Source organism: Mustelus asterias, chromosome 10, assembly GCF_964213995.1.
Source record: "Mustelus asterias chromosome 10, sMusAst1.hap1.1, whole genome shotgun sequence".
Lineage (NCBI taxonomy): Eukaryota > Metazoa > Chordata > Chondrichthyes > Carcharhiniformes > Triakidae > Mustelus > Mustelus asterias.
Genome location: NC_135810.1, coordinates 118,996,801 through 119,011,799, shown reverse-complemented (window position 1 = coordinate 119,011,799; position 14,999 = coordinate 118,996,801). Strand labels below are relative to the sequence as shown.

The 14,999-nt window shown below is 49.2% G+C and overlaps 2 protein-coding genes across 5 annotated transcripts in view; one reads left to right on the top strand and one right to left on the bottom strand.

Moving 5' to 3' along the window:
• The window catches only part of clns1a (chloride channel, nucleotide-sensitive, 1A), a 50,932-nt gene extending 49,771 nt beyond the window's left edge, over nt 1-1,161 (bottom strand). Inside the window, exon 1 of the mRNA XM_078222531.1 lies at nt 892-1,161. The gene's annotated coding sequence lies outside the window, so the exon portion shown is untranslated. The remainder of the gene's footprint in view (nt 1-891) is intronic.
• A 5,174-nt stretch (nt 1,162-6,335) lies between these two features.
• The window catches only part of pnpla4 (patatin-like phospholipase domain containing 4), a 45,865-nt gene continuing 37,201 nt past the window's right edge, over nt 6,336-14,999 (top strand). For 2 of the 4 annotated variants that reach the window (XR_013498906.1, XM_078222582.1), the window contains exon 1: nt 6,356-6,598. The gene's annotated coding sequence lies outside the window, so the exon portion shown is untranslated. Of the gene's footprint in view, nt 6,599-12,982; nt 13,233-14,999 lie in introns of all 4 variants that reach the window. The other 2 variants (XM_078222581.1, XM_078222580.1) reach the window with 2 other exon arrangements.

Sequence of the window (14,999 nt, the reverse complement as noted above, 5' to 3'; positions counted from 1 at the left end):
TCTCCCCTCCCCTCCCCCCTCTTCTCTTTCTCCCCTCCCCTCCCCCCTCTTCTCTTTCTCCCCTCCCCCCTCTTCTCTTTCTCCCCTCCCCCCTCTTCTCTTTCTCCCCCTCCCCCTCTTCTCTTTCTCCCCTCCCCTCCCCCCTCTTCTCTTTCTCCCCTCCCCTCCCCCCTCTTCTCTTTCTCCCCTCCCCTCCCCCCTCTTCTCTTTCTCCCCCTCCCCTCCCCCCTCTTCTCTTTCTCCCCTCCCCCCTCTTCTCTTTCTCCCCTCCCCCCTCTTCTCTTTCTCCCCTCCCCTCCCCCCTCTTCTCTTTCTCCCCTCCCCTCCCCCTCTTCTCTTTCTCCCCTCCCCCCTCTTCTCTTTCTCCCCTCCCCCCTCTTCTCTTTCTCCCCTCCCCCCTCTTCTCTTTCTCCCCTCCCCCCTCTTCTCTTTCTCCCCTCCCCCCTCTTCTCTTTCTCCCCTCCCCCTCTTCTCTTTCTCCCCTCCCCCCTCTTCTCTTTCTCCCCTCCCCCCCCCTCTTCTCTTTCTCCCCTCCCCCCCTCTTCTCTTTCTCCCCTCCCCCCTCTTCTCTTTCTCCCCTCCCCCCCACTTCTCTTTCTCCCCTCCCCTCTTCTCTTTCTCCCCTCCCCCTCCCCCTCTTCTCTTTCTCCCCTCCCCTCCCCCCTCTTCTCTTTCTCCCCTCCCCCCTCTTCTCTTTCTCCCCTCCTCCCTCTCTCTTTCTCCCCTCCCCTCCCCCTCTTCTCTTCTCCCTCCCCTCCTCCCTCTTCTCTTTCTCCTCCCCTCCTCCCTCTTCTCTCCCCTCCCCCCTTTTCTCTTCCCCCTCTTGTTTATGACCCATTCCCCCTCAGCCCCCTCCCCCGCAGTGCCTCTGGCCGCCCTCCGCCCTCTCACCTCTCGGCGATGTACAGGGTGCCGGTGCCGAGGCCTTTGCCGTCCAGGACCGCCGCGATCTCCGCCTGCTGGAGCCGGACTCCCTCGGCCGGGGGCGGGAAACACTGAGGAAGACCATGGGGCCGGCGGCAAGCCCTGCGCGGGATCACACACCGTCAGAGTGGGGGGGTCCAGTGCTCGGACTCAGCCTCAGCGCTCCATGCGGCTCCCGCCCGCAAGCCTCCCGGAAACTGTCCCCCAGCAACCAGGGCCCCGCTTCCGGCGAAGCACAGCGCCGCCAGCGGCCTGGAGGGATCATTACAACAACCCGCCGCCATTGGGGTTATTACTGGCGTGACAGCGCCGCCGGCGGCCTGGAGGGATCGTTACCAGCCCGTCGCCATTGGCGTTCTTACTGGCGTGACAGCGCCGCCAGCGGCCTGGAGGGATCATTACAACACCCGCCGCCATTGGGGTTATTAAACGACATGACAGCGCCGCCAGCGGCGTGGAGGCATCATTACCACACACCACCATCAGTGTGACAGCCCGCCGCCATCAATGTTGTTTATATTACAGCGCCGTCAGAGGCGATTATACAGTGTTACAGCGCCACCCGTGCCCGGGAGGTATCATTACAGCGCACCGCATTCGGTGATATTAACCGCATTACAGCGCCGCTAGTGTCCAGGAGGTATCAATACAGCCCGCCGCCATCGGTGATATTTATGTTACAGCGCCGCCAGCGGCCGGGAGGTATCATTGCAACTCATTGTATGATACAATTATCGTAGTACCACGCCACCGAAGTTCGGGAGGTATAATTACAGCACAACTGCATTGGTGTATTTATATAATACAGTATAATGATAATTGGTGCAATTCCAGCATCACTAGTGGCTGGGAGGTATCATTACAACACATTGCTGATGGTGCAATTACAGCAAAACAGCACCGTCTTGCGGCTTGGAGGTGTCATTACAGGGCACCCCCATTTGCAGGTGGAAAGAACATAGGATAGAAGGAGGCCATTCGGCCCATTGAGTCTGCACCAACCACAATCCCACCCAGGCCCTATTCCCGTAACCCCACATACTTACCCTGCTAATCCCCTGAAACTATGGTCAATTTAGCATAGCCAATCAACCTAACCCGCACATCTTTGGAGTGTGGGAGGAAACCGGAGCACCCGGAGGAAACCCACGCAGACACGGGGAGAACGTGCAAACTCCACACAGACAGCGACCTGAGGCCAGAATTGAACCCAGATCCCTGGCGCTGTGAGACAGCAGTGCTAACCACTGTGCCACCGTGCCACTCCTAAAGGATACTCAAACTGCCAGTTCTAGATATCTCTTTACCTTAACAAAGTGCCACTTGGCAGATATAGATGCAGCAAAGAAATGTCACAATGCAGCCAATAATTTGTAATTATAAATGAAGTATAATGAAAGGAACAAAAACAGAAAATGCTGGAAAATCTCAGCAGGTCTGACAGCATCTACGGAGAGAGAATAGAACCAACATTTCGAGTCTAGATGACCCTTCAACAAAGCAGGTGAAAGGAAGTTGGGAGTGTACTTTCAGGACAGTGGAACTATATAGAATGCCCCACGATAACACTAATGAACTTGAGGGGTTCCTTGTTCATGAAACCCAGAAAGTTAGCATTCAGGTGCAGAAGCGAATAGGGAGGGCAAAGGCTTTTATTTCAAGGGGTCTGAAGTATAAAAGTAAAGAGATGTTGCTGCAACTGTACAAATTCAAGCCATAGAAATGATACAGCATAGAAGATGGTCATTCATTCCATCTTGTCCATGCTGTACCAAAGACACCCATGTGTCCCATTGAATCCCATCTTCATGCACATGGCTCACAGCCCTGTAATCCACATCCCTGGAGCGGCACGGTGACACAGTGATTAGTACTGCTGCCTCACAGCATCAGGGACCCGGGTTCAATTCACATCCTGGGTCACTGTTTGTGTGGAGTTTGCACATTCTCCCTGTGTCTGCGTGGATTTTCTCCGGGTGCTCCGGTTTCCTCCCACAGTCCGAAAGACGTGCAGGTTAGATGCATTAGCTATGCTAAATTCTCCCTCAGTGTGGCAACTAGGGTATTTTCACACTACTTTATTGCAGTGTTAATGTAAGCCTACTTGTGAACAAATGAATAAAGTAAATAAACTATAGCTTTCAGCACTTTAGGTGCAGATCGAGGACAGTTTGGAATCTTTGCCTCCACCACCAACTCAGACAGCACAGCGCCACCAAGTGACTGGGAGGTATAATAGAGCCAATTGGCAGGGAGCGGGCAACTTCGACAATCCAGAGAGGGAGAGGGGAGTGTGCAGCGGGACCTGGGTGTCCTTGTGCACCAGTCACTGAGGCTAAGCATGCAGGTGCAGCAGGCGGTAAAGAAGGTAAATGGTATGTTGCCCTTCATTGCGAGAGGTTTCGAGTACAGGAGCAGGGATGTGTTGTTGCAATTATACAGGGGCTTGGTGAGGCCACACCTAGAGTATTGTGCGCAGTTTTGGTCTCCTTTTCTGAGGAAGGATGTTCTTGCTCTTGAGGAAGTGCAGCGAAGGTTTACCAGGCTGATTCCGGGGATGGTGGGACTGATATATGAGGAGAGATTGACTAGGTTAGGATTGTTTTCACTGAAGTTCAGATGCATCGGTATTCACAAAGGAGAGGGATGTGTTGACTGGGAGTGTCTCGGAGGGGAGTGTTGAACCGTTGGAGAAAATCTCCATTAAAAGGGAGGAAGTGTTAGGTTTGTTAGAGAATATAAAGACTGACAAATCCCCAGGGCCTGATGGAACCTATCCAAGGCTGCTCAGGGAGACGAGAGATGAAATCGCTGGGCCTCTGACGCAAATCTTTGTCTCGTCACTGGACACAGGTGAGGTTCCAGAGGATTGGAGGATAGCTAATGTGGTCCCGTTATTTAAGAAGGGTAGGAAGGATAACCCGGGTAATTATAGGCCGGTGAGCTTGACGTCCGTGGTGGGGAAGTTGTTGGAGAGGATTCTTAGAGATAAGATGTATGCGCATTTAGAAAGGAATAAACTCATTAACGATAGTCAGCATGGTTTTGTGAGAGGGAGGTCATGCCTCACTAACCTGGTGGAGTTTTTTGAAGAAGTGACCAGAATGGTTGACGAGGGAAGGGCCGTGGATGTCGTCTATATGGACTTTAGTAAAGCGTTTGACAAAGTCCCTCGTGGTAGGCTGGTGAAAAAGGTTGGATCTCATGGGATAAAGGAGGAGGTGGCTAGATGGGTGGAGAACTGGCTTGGTCACAGAAGACAGAGGGTGGTAGTGGAAGGGTCTTTTTCCGGCTGGAGGCCTGTGACTAGTGGTGTTCCGCAGGGCTCTGTATTGGGACCTCTGCTGTTTGTGATTTATATAAACGATCTGGAAGAAGGTGTAACTGGGGTGATCAGTAAGTTTGCGGACAACACAAAATTGGCAGGACTTGCAGATAGTGAGGAGCATTGTCAGTAGCTACAGAAGGATATAGATAGGCTGGAAATTTGGGCAAAGAAATGGCAGATGGAGTTCAATCCTGATGAATGCGAAGTGATGCATTTTGGTAGAAATAATGTAGGGAGGAGCTATACGATAAATGGCAGAACCATAAAGGGTGTAGATACGCAGAGGGACCTGGGTGTGCAAGTCCACAGATCCTTGAAGGTGACGTCACAGGTGGAGAAGGTGGTGAAGAAGGTATATGGCATGCTTGCCTTTATAGGACGGGGCACAGAGTATAAAAGTTGGGGTCTGATGTTGCAGATGTATAGAACGTTGGTTCGGCCGCGTTTGGAATACTGCGTCCAGTTCTGGTCGCCACACTACCAGAAGGACGTGGAGGCTTTGGAGGGAGTACAGAGGAGGTTTACCAGGATGTTGCCTGGTATGGAGGGGCTTAGTTATGAGGAGAGATTGGGTAAACTGGGGTTGTTCTCCCTGGAAAGACGGAGGATGAGGGGAGACTTAATAGAGGTGTATAAAATTATGAAAGGCATAGATAGGGTGAACGGTGGGAAGCTTTTCCCCAGGTCGGTGGTGACGTTCACGAGGGGTCATAGGTTCAAGGTGAAGGGGGGGAGGTTTAACACAGATATCAGAAGGACATATTTTACACAGAGGGTGGTGGGGGCCTGGAATGCGCTGCCAGGCAAGGTGGTGGAGGCGGACACACTGGGAACGTTTAAGACTTACCTAGATAGCCATATGAACGGAGTGGGAATGGAGGGATACAAAAGAATGGTCTTGTTTGGACCAGGGAGCGGCACGGGCTTGGAGGGCCGAAGGGCCTGTTCCTGTGCTGTATTGTTCTTTGAATGAGGGGGGATCTCATAGAGACTTATAAAATTCTAACAGGACTAGACAGGATAGATGCAGGGAGGATGTTCCCGATGGTGGGGGAGTCCAGAACCAGGGGTCACAGTCTGAGGATTCGGGGTAGACCATTTAGGACAGAGGTGAGGAGACATTTCTTGACCCAAAGAGTGGTGAGCCTGTGGAATTCACTAACACAGGAAGTAGTTGATGCCAAAACATTGACTGTATTCAAGAGGCGGCTGGATATAGCACTTGGGGCGAATGGGATCAGACATTATGGGGAGAAAGCAGGATTAGGCTATTGAGTTGGATTATCAGCCATGATGGTAATGAATGGTGAAGCAGGTTCGAAGGGCAGAATGGCCTCCTCCTGCTCCTATCTTCTATGTTTCTATGTTTCTCGAGCACTTTATGTGCAGATCCGGAACATTTTTAAATAAGTTGAGAGTCTTTGCCTCCAGCACCAACTCAGCCAGCGCAGCGCCACCGAGCGGCTGGGAGGTATAATAGAGTAAGAAGTTTAACAACAGCAGGTTAAAGTCCAACGGGGTCTGTTGTGAGACTTCTCACTGTGTTTACCCCAGTCCAACGCCGGCATCTCCACATCAGGCATAATAGAGCCAATGGCCAGGGAGTGGGGCAACATCGACACCCACCTGCAGCGCCCCTGAGGGGGCGGAGTCAGAGGGAGGGGGCGGAGTCAGAGTGAGGGGGCGGGGTCTAAGCGAGGGGGCGGGGACTGAGTGAGGGGGCGGGGTCAGAGGAAGGGGGCGGAGTTTGAGTGAGGGGGCGGGGTTTCAAGAGGGGCGGGGTCTGATAGAGCGGGCGGGCTCTATGAGAGTTGCGGGGTCCGAGAGAGAGGGGGCGGGGTTTGAGGGAGGGGGCGGGGACTGAGTGTGAGGGGCGGGGTCTAATGTAGGGGGCGGGGCCCGAGAGGGAGGGGGCGCGGATTGAGGGAGGACGCGGGGTCTGGGGGAAGGGGCGGTGTTATTGAGATTGGGCGGAGTCAGTGAGAGGGGCGTGGTTTGTGAGGGGGCGGGGTCTGAGTGAATGGGCGTGGTTTGAGGGAGGCGGCGGGGTTTGAGGAAGGGGCGGGTCTGAGTGAATGGGCGGGATTGAGGGAGGGGGCGGTGTCTGAGGCGGCCCCGCCCCGGTTGCCATGTGCGGCCTTCAGCAAGCGGCGCCGGGGTGGAGCCTGTGGCGTGGGCGGAAGCAGAGCCGCGGTACAGAGCCGCCCCACGTCAGCCTGCAGCTGCCGCAACCACTGGGAGGTGATCAGGAAGCCGCCTGAGACAAGCTGCCCCAGCCCGAGACTTTTTAAACTCCTGTCAGCTCCCCCATGGCCTGGCACTGCTGATCCCCCCTCCCTCAGCATGGTGAGTTTACATTGCACACCGCTTCACAACACACTGCATTCATATCGTTTAAGGTTATTTATTAGTGTCACAAGGAGGCTTACATTAACACTGCAATGAAGTTACTGTGAAAATCCCCTCGTCGCCACACTCTGGCACCTGTTCGGGTACACTGAGGGAGAATTTAGCATGGCCAATACATCTAACCAGCACATCTTTCGGACTGAGAGAAAACCGGAGCACCCGGAGGAAACCCACGCAGACGCGGGGAGAACATGCAAACTCCACACAGGCAGTGACCCAAGCCGGGAATCGAACTGGGGTTCCTGGTGCTGTGAGACAGCAGTGCTAACGATGGATTAAATGTACAGGAGCAAAATACTGTGGATGCTGGAAATCTGAAATAAAAGCAGAAACTCATCTGTGGAGAGAGAGAAATAGAGTCAACATTGCCAATCTGATGTTAACTATTTCAAAAACAAAGTGCTGGAAATTTCAGCAAGTCTGGCAGCATCTGGGGAGAGAGGATAGAGGCAATGTTTTGAGTTAACTCTGTTTCTCGCTCCTGAATTTATCCAGCATTGTGTTTGATTAATTGGGAGATTTCATCCCATGGCTTCCTCCCCACGATGTGGAGATGCTGGCGTTGGACTCAGCAAGTTTCTCAACTGCCTCCCCACATCAGCTCCAGCCATTAGTCACCCCGCCCCGCCGTTCAACATTTTAATATCTGAAAAAGAGAGAAGTTCAAGGAAAATGACAAAAGAAGTGTTGATAATTTTCCTCCAGGGCCGCCCACAGTAGTGAGCTGTGGAAATGGATCTTCAATTCCTGGAGGGCTGGCAGCTCTAATATTGCCTTTCGGGACCTTCCAATGTGTTTTACAGCCAATGAAATGTATTTTGCAGGGATGTAGGCCAGGATGAATAATTGATATTAAAGCAAATACTGAGTGCGGATGCTGGAATTTGAAACAAAAACAGAAAATGCTGGAAAATCTCAGCTGGTCCGACAGTATCCGTGGAGAGAGAATAGAGCCAATGTTTTGAGTCTGGATGACCGTTTGTCAGGGGTGTGGGTGGAAAACCATGATTGAGGATGAAGGAAAACATATTGGCAGTGCTATTTCGAAAAGTGGCATCATCATTAAGTTGATATTACTCTACACTCTAGCTCTGGCTGTAAAACTAGGCGGCATGGTCGCACAGTTGTCAGCATTGCTGCCTCTCAGTGCCAGGGTCCCAGGTTCAATTCCAGCTTTGGGTCATTGTCTATTCTCCCTGTGTCTGCATGGGTTTCCTCCCACACACCAAAGATGTGCAGGTTAGGTTGATTGGCTATGCTAAATTGACCCTAACGTCAGGGGGATTAGAACGGTAAATGTGTGGGGTTACGGGAATAGGGCCTGGGTGGGATTCTGGATGTTACAGACTCGATGGGCCTCCTTCTGTACTGTAGGGATTCTACTACATTCTGTACTCCTTTCCTATCTACGGTATGCTTTGTCTGTGGCCAGAAACAATACTTTTCACTGTGTACTAATACATGTGACAATAAATCAAATCATCAGAACAGATGAGGCAGGGCGAAGGAACTGAGAGAATGGGATGGAGTCCTTACAGGATTATTGTAGCTCAGTGGGTAGCACTCTCACCTAATGGGGTCCTTACAGGGCTACCCACTGAGCTATAATAATACCAGTTTGTCTTTTAACTATTTGACATGCTGACCCTCGGAATAGGCTATCAAAGAACAAAGAACAGTACAACACAGGAAACAGGCCCTTCGGCCCTCCAAGCCGGTGCCGCTCCTTGGTCCAACTAGACCAATCGTTTGTATCCCTCCATTCCCAGGCTGCTCATGTGACTATCCAGGTAAGTCTTAAACGATGTCAGCGTGCCTGCCTCCACCACCCTACTTGGCAGCGCATTCCAGGCCCCCACCACCCTCTGTGTAAAAAACGTCCCTCTGATGTCTGAGTTATACTTCGCCCCTCTCAGCTTGAGCCCGTGACCCCTCGTGATCGTCACCTCCGACCTGGGAAAAAGCTTCCCATTGTTCACCCTATCTATACCCTTCATAATCTTGTATACCTCTATTAGATCTCCCCTCATTCTCCGTCTTTCCAAGGAGAACAACCCCAGTCTACCCAATCTCTCCTCATAGCTAAGACCCTCCATACCAGGCAACATCCTGGTAAACCTTCTCTGCACTCTCTCCAATGCCTCCACGTCCTTCTGGTAGTGCGGCGACCAGAACTGGACGCAGTACTCCAAATGTGGCCTAACCAGCGTTCTATACAGCTGCATCATCAGACTCCAGCTTTTATACTCTATACCCCGTCCTATAAAGGCAAGCATACCATATGCCTTCTTCACCACCTTCTCCACCTGTGTTGCCACCTTCAAGGATTTGTGGACTTGCACACCTAGGTCCCTCTGTGTTTCTATACTCCTGATGACTCTGCCATTTATTGTATAACTCCTCCCTACATTATTTCTTCCAAAATGCATCACTTCGCATTTATCTGGATTAAATTCCATCTGCCACCTCTCCGCCCAATTTTCCAGCCTATCTATATCCTGCTGTATTGCCCGACAATGCTCTTCGCTATCCGCAATTCCAGCCATCTTCGTGTCATCCGCAAACTTGCTAATTACACCAGTTACACCTTCTTCCAAATCATTTATATATATCACAAATAGCAGAGGTCCTAGTACAGAGCCCTGTGGAACACCACTGGTCACAGACCTCCAGCCGGAAAAAGACCCTTCGACCACTACCCTCTGTCTCCTATGGCCAAGCCAGTTCTCCACCCATCTAGCCACTTCTCCTTGTATCCCATGAGCCTTAACCTTCTTAACCAACCTGCCATGTGGGACTTTGTCAAATGCCTTACTGAAATCCATATAGACGACATCCACGGCCCTTCCTTCATCAACCGTTTTTGTCACTTCCTCAAAAAACTCCACCAAATTTGTAAGGCACGACCTCCCTCTTACAAAACCATGCTGTCTGTCACTAATGAGATTGTTCCGTTCTAAATGCACATACATCCTGTCTCTAAGAATCCTCTCGACTGACATGGTGGATAAAGAAACACTTGCACAGAATATTTTTTACAGCTCAATCTTTATTAATATTAAAAAAGCACTTGTTGGAATGCCAATTACCCTTACAACACTCAAACTACCATTTTTATTCAACACTTAAAATATTGATTGTTTACTGCAGCAAAACACAAGACTAACAGCTTGAATTCCAATATTCCCATTGCGAGGCTAGTTGACCAGGCTCCTTTCTGGTCAGGTCATCTTCTGTGCCAAGTCCTGGCCTCAGGGTATTCTTTCTTATGTTGGTTGTTCCTCCAGGTCTACGCTGCTGATGTCTCTGGTGCTCCTTGCTACCAAATAAACCTGTTGGACTTTAACCTGGTGTTGTTAAACTTCTTACTGTGTTTACCCCAGTCCAAAGCCGGCATCTCCACATCATGGCTCCTTCTTTTATCCAGGTTCTGAATGTGCTGAGTCATGATACACATACACACCTGGCTTGAGTTCTATTGTCTCATTAAGACTTAACTTCATTAATGGAAATGAACAGGATACTCCTGTTTAACCAGGTCAAGTTAATTAAGATCCCATTGTCCCCTGGAACACTCCTATCTGACCAGCTATTAGCCAATTATGGAGTCCCCTGTCTACATCAACGGGGACAAAGTGGAAATGGTTAAGAGCTTCTAGTTTCTAGGTGTCCAGATCACCAACATCCTGCCCTGGTCCCTCCATGCCATCGCTATAGTTAAGAAAGCCACCAATTCCTCTACTTTCTCAGGAGGTTTAGGAAATTTGGCATGCCTGCTACAACTCTCACCAACTTTTACAGATGCACCATAGAAAGCATTCTTTCTGGTTGTATCACAGCTTGGTATGGCTCCTGCTCTGACCAAGACCGCAATAAACTAAAAAGGGTCGTGAATGAAGCCTAGTCCACCACACAAACCAGCCTCCCACCCATTGACACTGTCTACACTTCTCACTGCCTCGGAAAAGCAGCCAGCATAATCGATGCACCCGCACCCTGGACATACCACCTTCTTCTGTCAGGAAAAAGATACAAAAGTCTGAGGTCACGTACTAACCTACTTAAGAACAACTTCTTCCCTGCTACCATCAGACTTTTGAATGGACCTACCATATATTAAGTTGATCTTTCTCTACACCCTAGCTATGATTGTAACACTACATTCTGCACCCTTGCCTTTCCTTCTCCCAAATGTACTCTATGAACAGTATGCTTTGTCTGTATAGCGCACAAGAAACAATACTTTTCACTGTATACCAATACACATGACAATAATAAATCAAATCAAAAAAAATCTTTATTTATTGTTGTTCTTGTTATCATACTTGTGCAAAGTTGACCTATTTTCCCATCATGCTCTTGTAGAATTTCGCTGTTAGCTCATAAGGCCATGGTGGCACAGTGGTTAGCACTGCTGCCTCACAGCGCCAGGGACCCGGATTCAATTCCCGGCTTGGGTCACTGTCTGCCGAGTTCTGCATGTTCTCTCCATGTCTGTGTGGGTTTCCTCCGGATTTGATTTGATTTCATAGAATCATAGAAACCCTACAGTGCAGAAAGAGGCCATTTGGCCCATTGAGTCTGCACCGACCACAATCCCAACCAGGCCCTACCCCCTTATCCCTACATATTTACCCGCTAACCCCTCTAACCTACGCATCTCAGGACACTAAGGGGCAATTTTTTTAGCATAGCCGATCAACCTAACCCACACATCTTTGGACTGTGGGAGGAAACCGGAGCACCCGGAGGAAACCCATGCAGACACGAGGAGAATGTGCAAACTCCACGCAGACAGTAACCCAAGCCGGGAATCGAACCCAGGTCCCTGGAGCTGTGAAGCAGCAGTGCTAACCACTGTGCTACCATGCTGCCCTTTGAAAAAAATTTGATTTGATTTATTATTGTCACATGTATTAACATACAGTGAAAAGTATTGTTTCTTGCGCGCTATACAGACAAAACATACTGTTCATAGAGAAGGAAATGAAAGTGCAGAATGTAGTGTTACAGTCATAGCTAGGATGTAGAGAATGATCAACTTAATGCAAGGTAAGTCCATTCAAAAATCTGACAGCAGCAGGGAAGAAGCTGTTCTTGAGTCGGTTGGTACGTGATCTCAGACTTTTGTATCTTTTTCCCGAAGGAAGAAGGTGGAAGAGCGAATGTCCGGGTTCCGTGGGATCCTTAATTATGCTGGCTGCTTTGCCGAGGCAATGGGAAGTGTAGACAGCGTCAATGGATGGGAGGCTGGTTTGCGTGATGGATTGGGCTACATTCACGATCTTTTGTAGTTTCTTGCGGTCTTGGTCAGAGCAGGAGCCATACCAAGCTGTGATACAACCAGAAAGAATGCTTTCTACGGTGCATCTGTAAAAGTTGGTGAGAGTCGAATGCCAAATTTCCTTAGTCTTCTGAGAAAGTCGAGGCGTTGGTGAACTTTCTTAACTATAGTGTCGGCACGGGGGGGACCAGGACGGGTTGTTGGTGATCTGGACACCTAAAAACTTAAAAGCTCTCGACCCTTTCTACTTGGTCCCCGTTGATGTAGACAGGGGCATGTTCTCCTTTACGCTTCTTGAAGTCGATGACAATCTCCTTCGTTTTGTTGACATTGAGGGAGAGATTATTGTTGCCGCATCAGTTCGCCAGATTCTCTATCTCATTCCTGTACTCTGTCTTGTCATTGTTTGAGATCCGACCCACTACGATGGTGTCATCAGCAAAATTGAAACTCGAATTGGAGGGGAATTTGGCCACATAGTCATTGGTGTATAAGGAGTGTAGAGAAGGCTGAGAACACAGCCTTGTGGGGCACCAGTGTTGAGGATGATTTGTGGAGGAAGTGTTGTTGCCTATGCTTACTGATTGTGGGCGCTCCGGTTTCCTCCCACAGTCCGAAAGACATGCTGGTTAGGTGCTTTGGTCATGTTAAATTCTCCCTCGGTGTACCTGGACAGGTGCCATAGTGTGGCGACTAGGGGATTTTCACAGTAACTTCATTGCAGCATTAACGTACTTGTGACACTAATAAATAAACATGCCTTCAAAGCACTTCAAAGTCTAGGTGAAATCTATAAAGTCAATACACTCAGTTTATAAAGTCTATCTGGGAAATTAAAGGTTCTTATTTTTGTGGCTCTCATCTAAATATGTCACCAGCCAAAACTGCATGCATTGTTTGAAATCTGGCCTAACCAAAGTCTTATTCAAGTACAAGGTAGTTATGTAAAAGAGTCATATGGGATCGAAACATCAACTCTGTTTCTCACTCCACAGTTGCTGCCAGAGTTTGTCCAGTATTTCCTGTTTTTATTTCAGATTTCCAGCATCCGCAGTATTGTATTTTTATTTGATCCATGGCTTCATTTTAAATAGCCCTGTTAATACTTTTGGCTTTGGCTCAGCCCTCTGGAGGAAGTGGTAAACTGTAGGCCTGTTCATCCTTTCAACTGGACGTTTCAACAAGACCACGATGCTATTAGAAGATTAAGGGAATCTTGAGCCAATATGTCTCTTAACTGAAATTGCTACCTCATCATTACCTCCTTGTTGGTTGTGGGATCTTGCTGTAAGCAATGAAGTTTTATTATTGCTCCCTCATAACAGTGCCTTCACTTCAGAAGTATTTCATTGGCAATAAGATGCTTTGGGACAGCTCAGTGTTGTGGAAGGTGGTGTATAGATCCATGTCCTTTACTGCTTTGTAGCATCATAGAACATAGAACATAGAAAGCCACAGCACAAACAGGCCCTTCGGCCCACAAGTTGCGCCGATCACATCCCCACCTCTAGGCCTATCTATAGCCCTCAATCCCATTAAATCCCATGTACTCATCCAGAAGTCTCTTAAAAGACCCCAACGAGTTTGCCTCCACCACCACCGACGTCAGCCGATTCCACTCACCCACCACCCTCTGAGTGAAAAACTTACCCCTGACATCTCCTCTGTACCTACCCCCCAGCACCTTAAACCTGTGTCCTCTCGTAGCAACCATTTCAGCCCTTGGAAATAGCCTCTGAGAGTCTACCCTATCCAGACCTCTCAACATCTTGTAAACCTCTATCAGGTCACCTCTCATCCTTCGTCTCTCCAGGGAGAAGAGACCAAGCTCCCTCAACCTATCCTCATAAGGCATGCCCCCCAATCCAGGCAACATCCTTGTAAATCTCCTCTGCACCCTTTCAATGGCTTCAACATCTTTCCTGTAATGAGGTGACCAGAACTGCGCGCAGTACTCCAAGTGGGGTCTAACCAGGGTCCTATAAAGCTGCAGCATTATCTCCCGACTCCCAAACTCAATCCCTCGATTAATGAAGGCTAGTACGCCGTACGCCTTCTTGACCGCATCCTCCACCTGCGAGGCCGATTTAAGAGTCCTATGGACCCGGACCCCAAGGTCCTTCTGATCCTCTACACTGCTAAGAATGGTACCCTTCATATTATACTGCTGCTTCATCCCATTGGATCTGCCAAAATGGATCACTACACACTTATCCGGGTTGAAGTCCATTTGCCACTTCTCCGCATCGGTTATGAACCTCCAAAGAATTCTGAACCATGATGCTAAGATGTTTTATTTCAAAGGGAATGGAGTATAAACATAGGGAAGTCTTGCTAAAACTATACAAAAAACTAGTTAGACCACACTGGAATACTGTGAAGAGTTTTGGTCCCCTAAGCTAAGGAAGGAGCAGTCCAGAGAAGGTTCACTAGGTTGATCCCGGGTATGGAGGGATTTTCTTATGAGCAGAGGTTGAGTAGGTTGGGCCTGTACTCATTGGAGTTTAGAAGAATGGGAGGTGACTGTATTCAAACGTATGAGATTCTCAGGGGGCTTGACAGGGTAGATGCTGAGAGGTTGTTGTCTGTTGTGGAAGAGTCGAGGACCAGAGGGCATAATCTCAAAGTAAGGGGTCACCCATTTAAGGCCGAGATGAGGAGGAATTTCTTGTCTGAGGGCAGTGAATTGGTGGAATTCTTTACCACCGAGGGCTGTAGAGGGTGGGCTGTTAAGAACGTTCATTGCTGAGATTTTTACTCATTAAGTGAATCAAGGGTTATGGGGATAAGGTGGGAAAGTAGAGCTGAGGATTATCATATGTATCAGATCAGCCGTGATCTTATTGAATGGCGGAGGAGGCTCAAGGGGCCGAATGGCCTACTCCTGTTCCTAATTCGTACGTTCGTTATGGTGCAAAGGAGGTTGACCTTATTGGTACCAGAGATGAGGGACTTCAGTTATGTGCAGAGGTAAGAAAAGCTGAGCTTGTTCTCCTCAAGTGGCAATTTAGTAGAAATATTCAAAATTATGAGAGTTTTGATGGGGAGAAACTG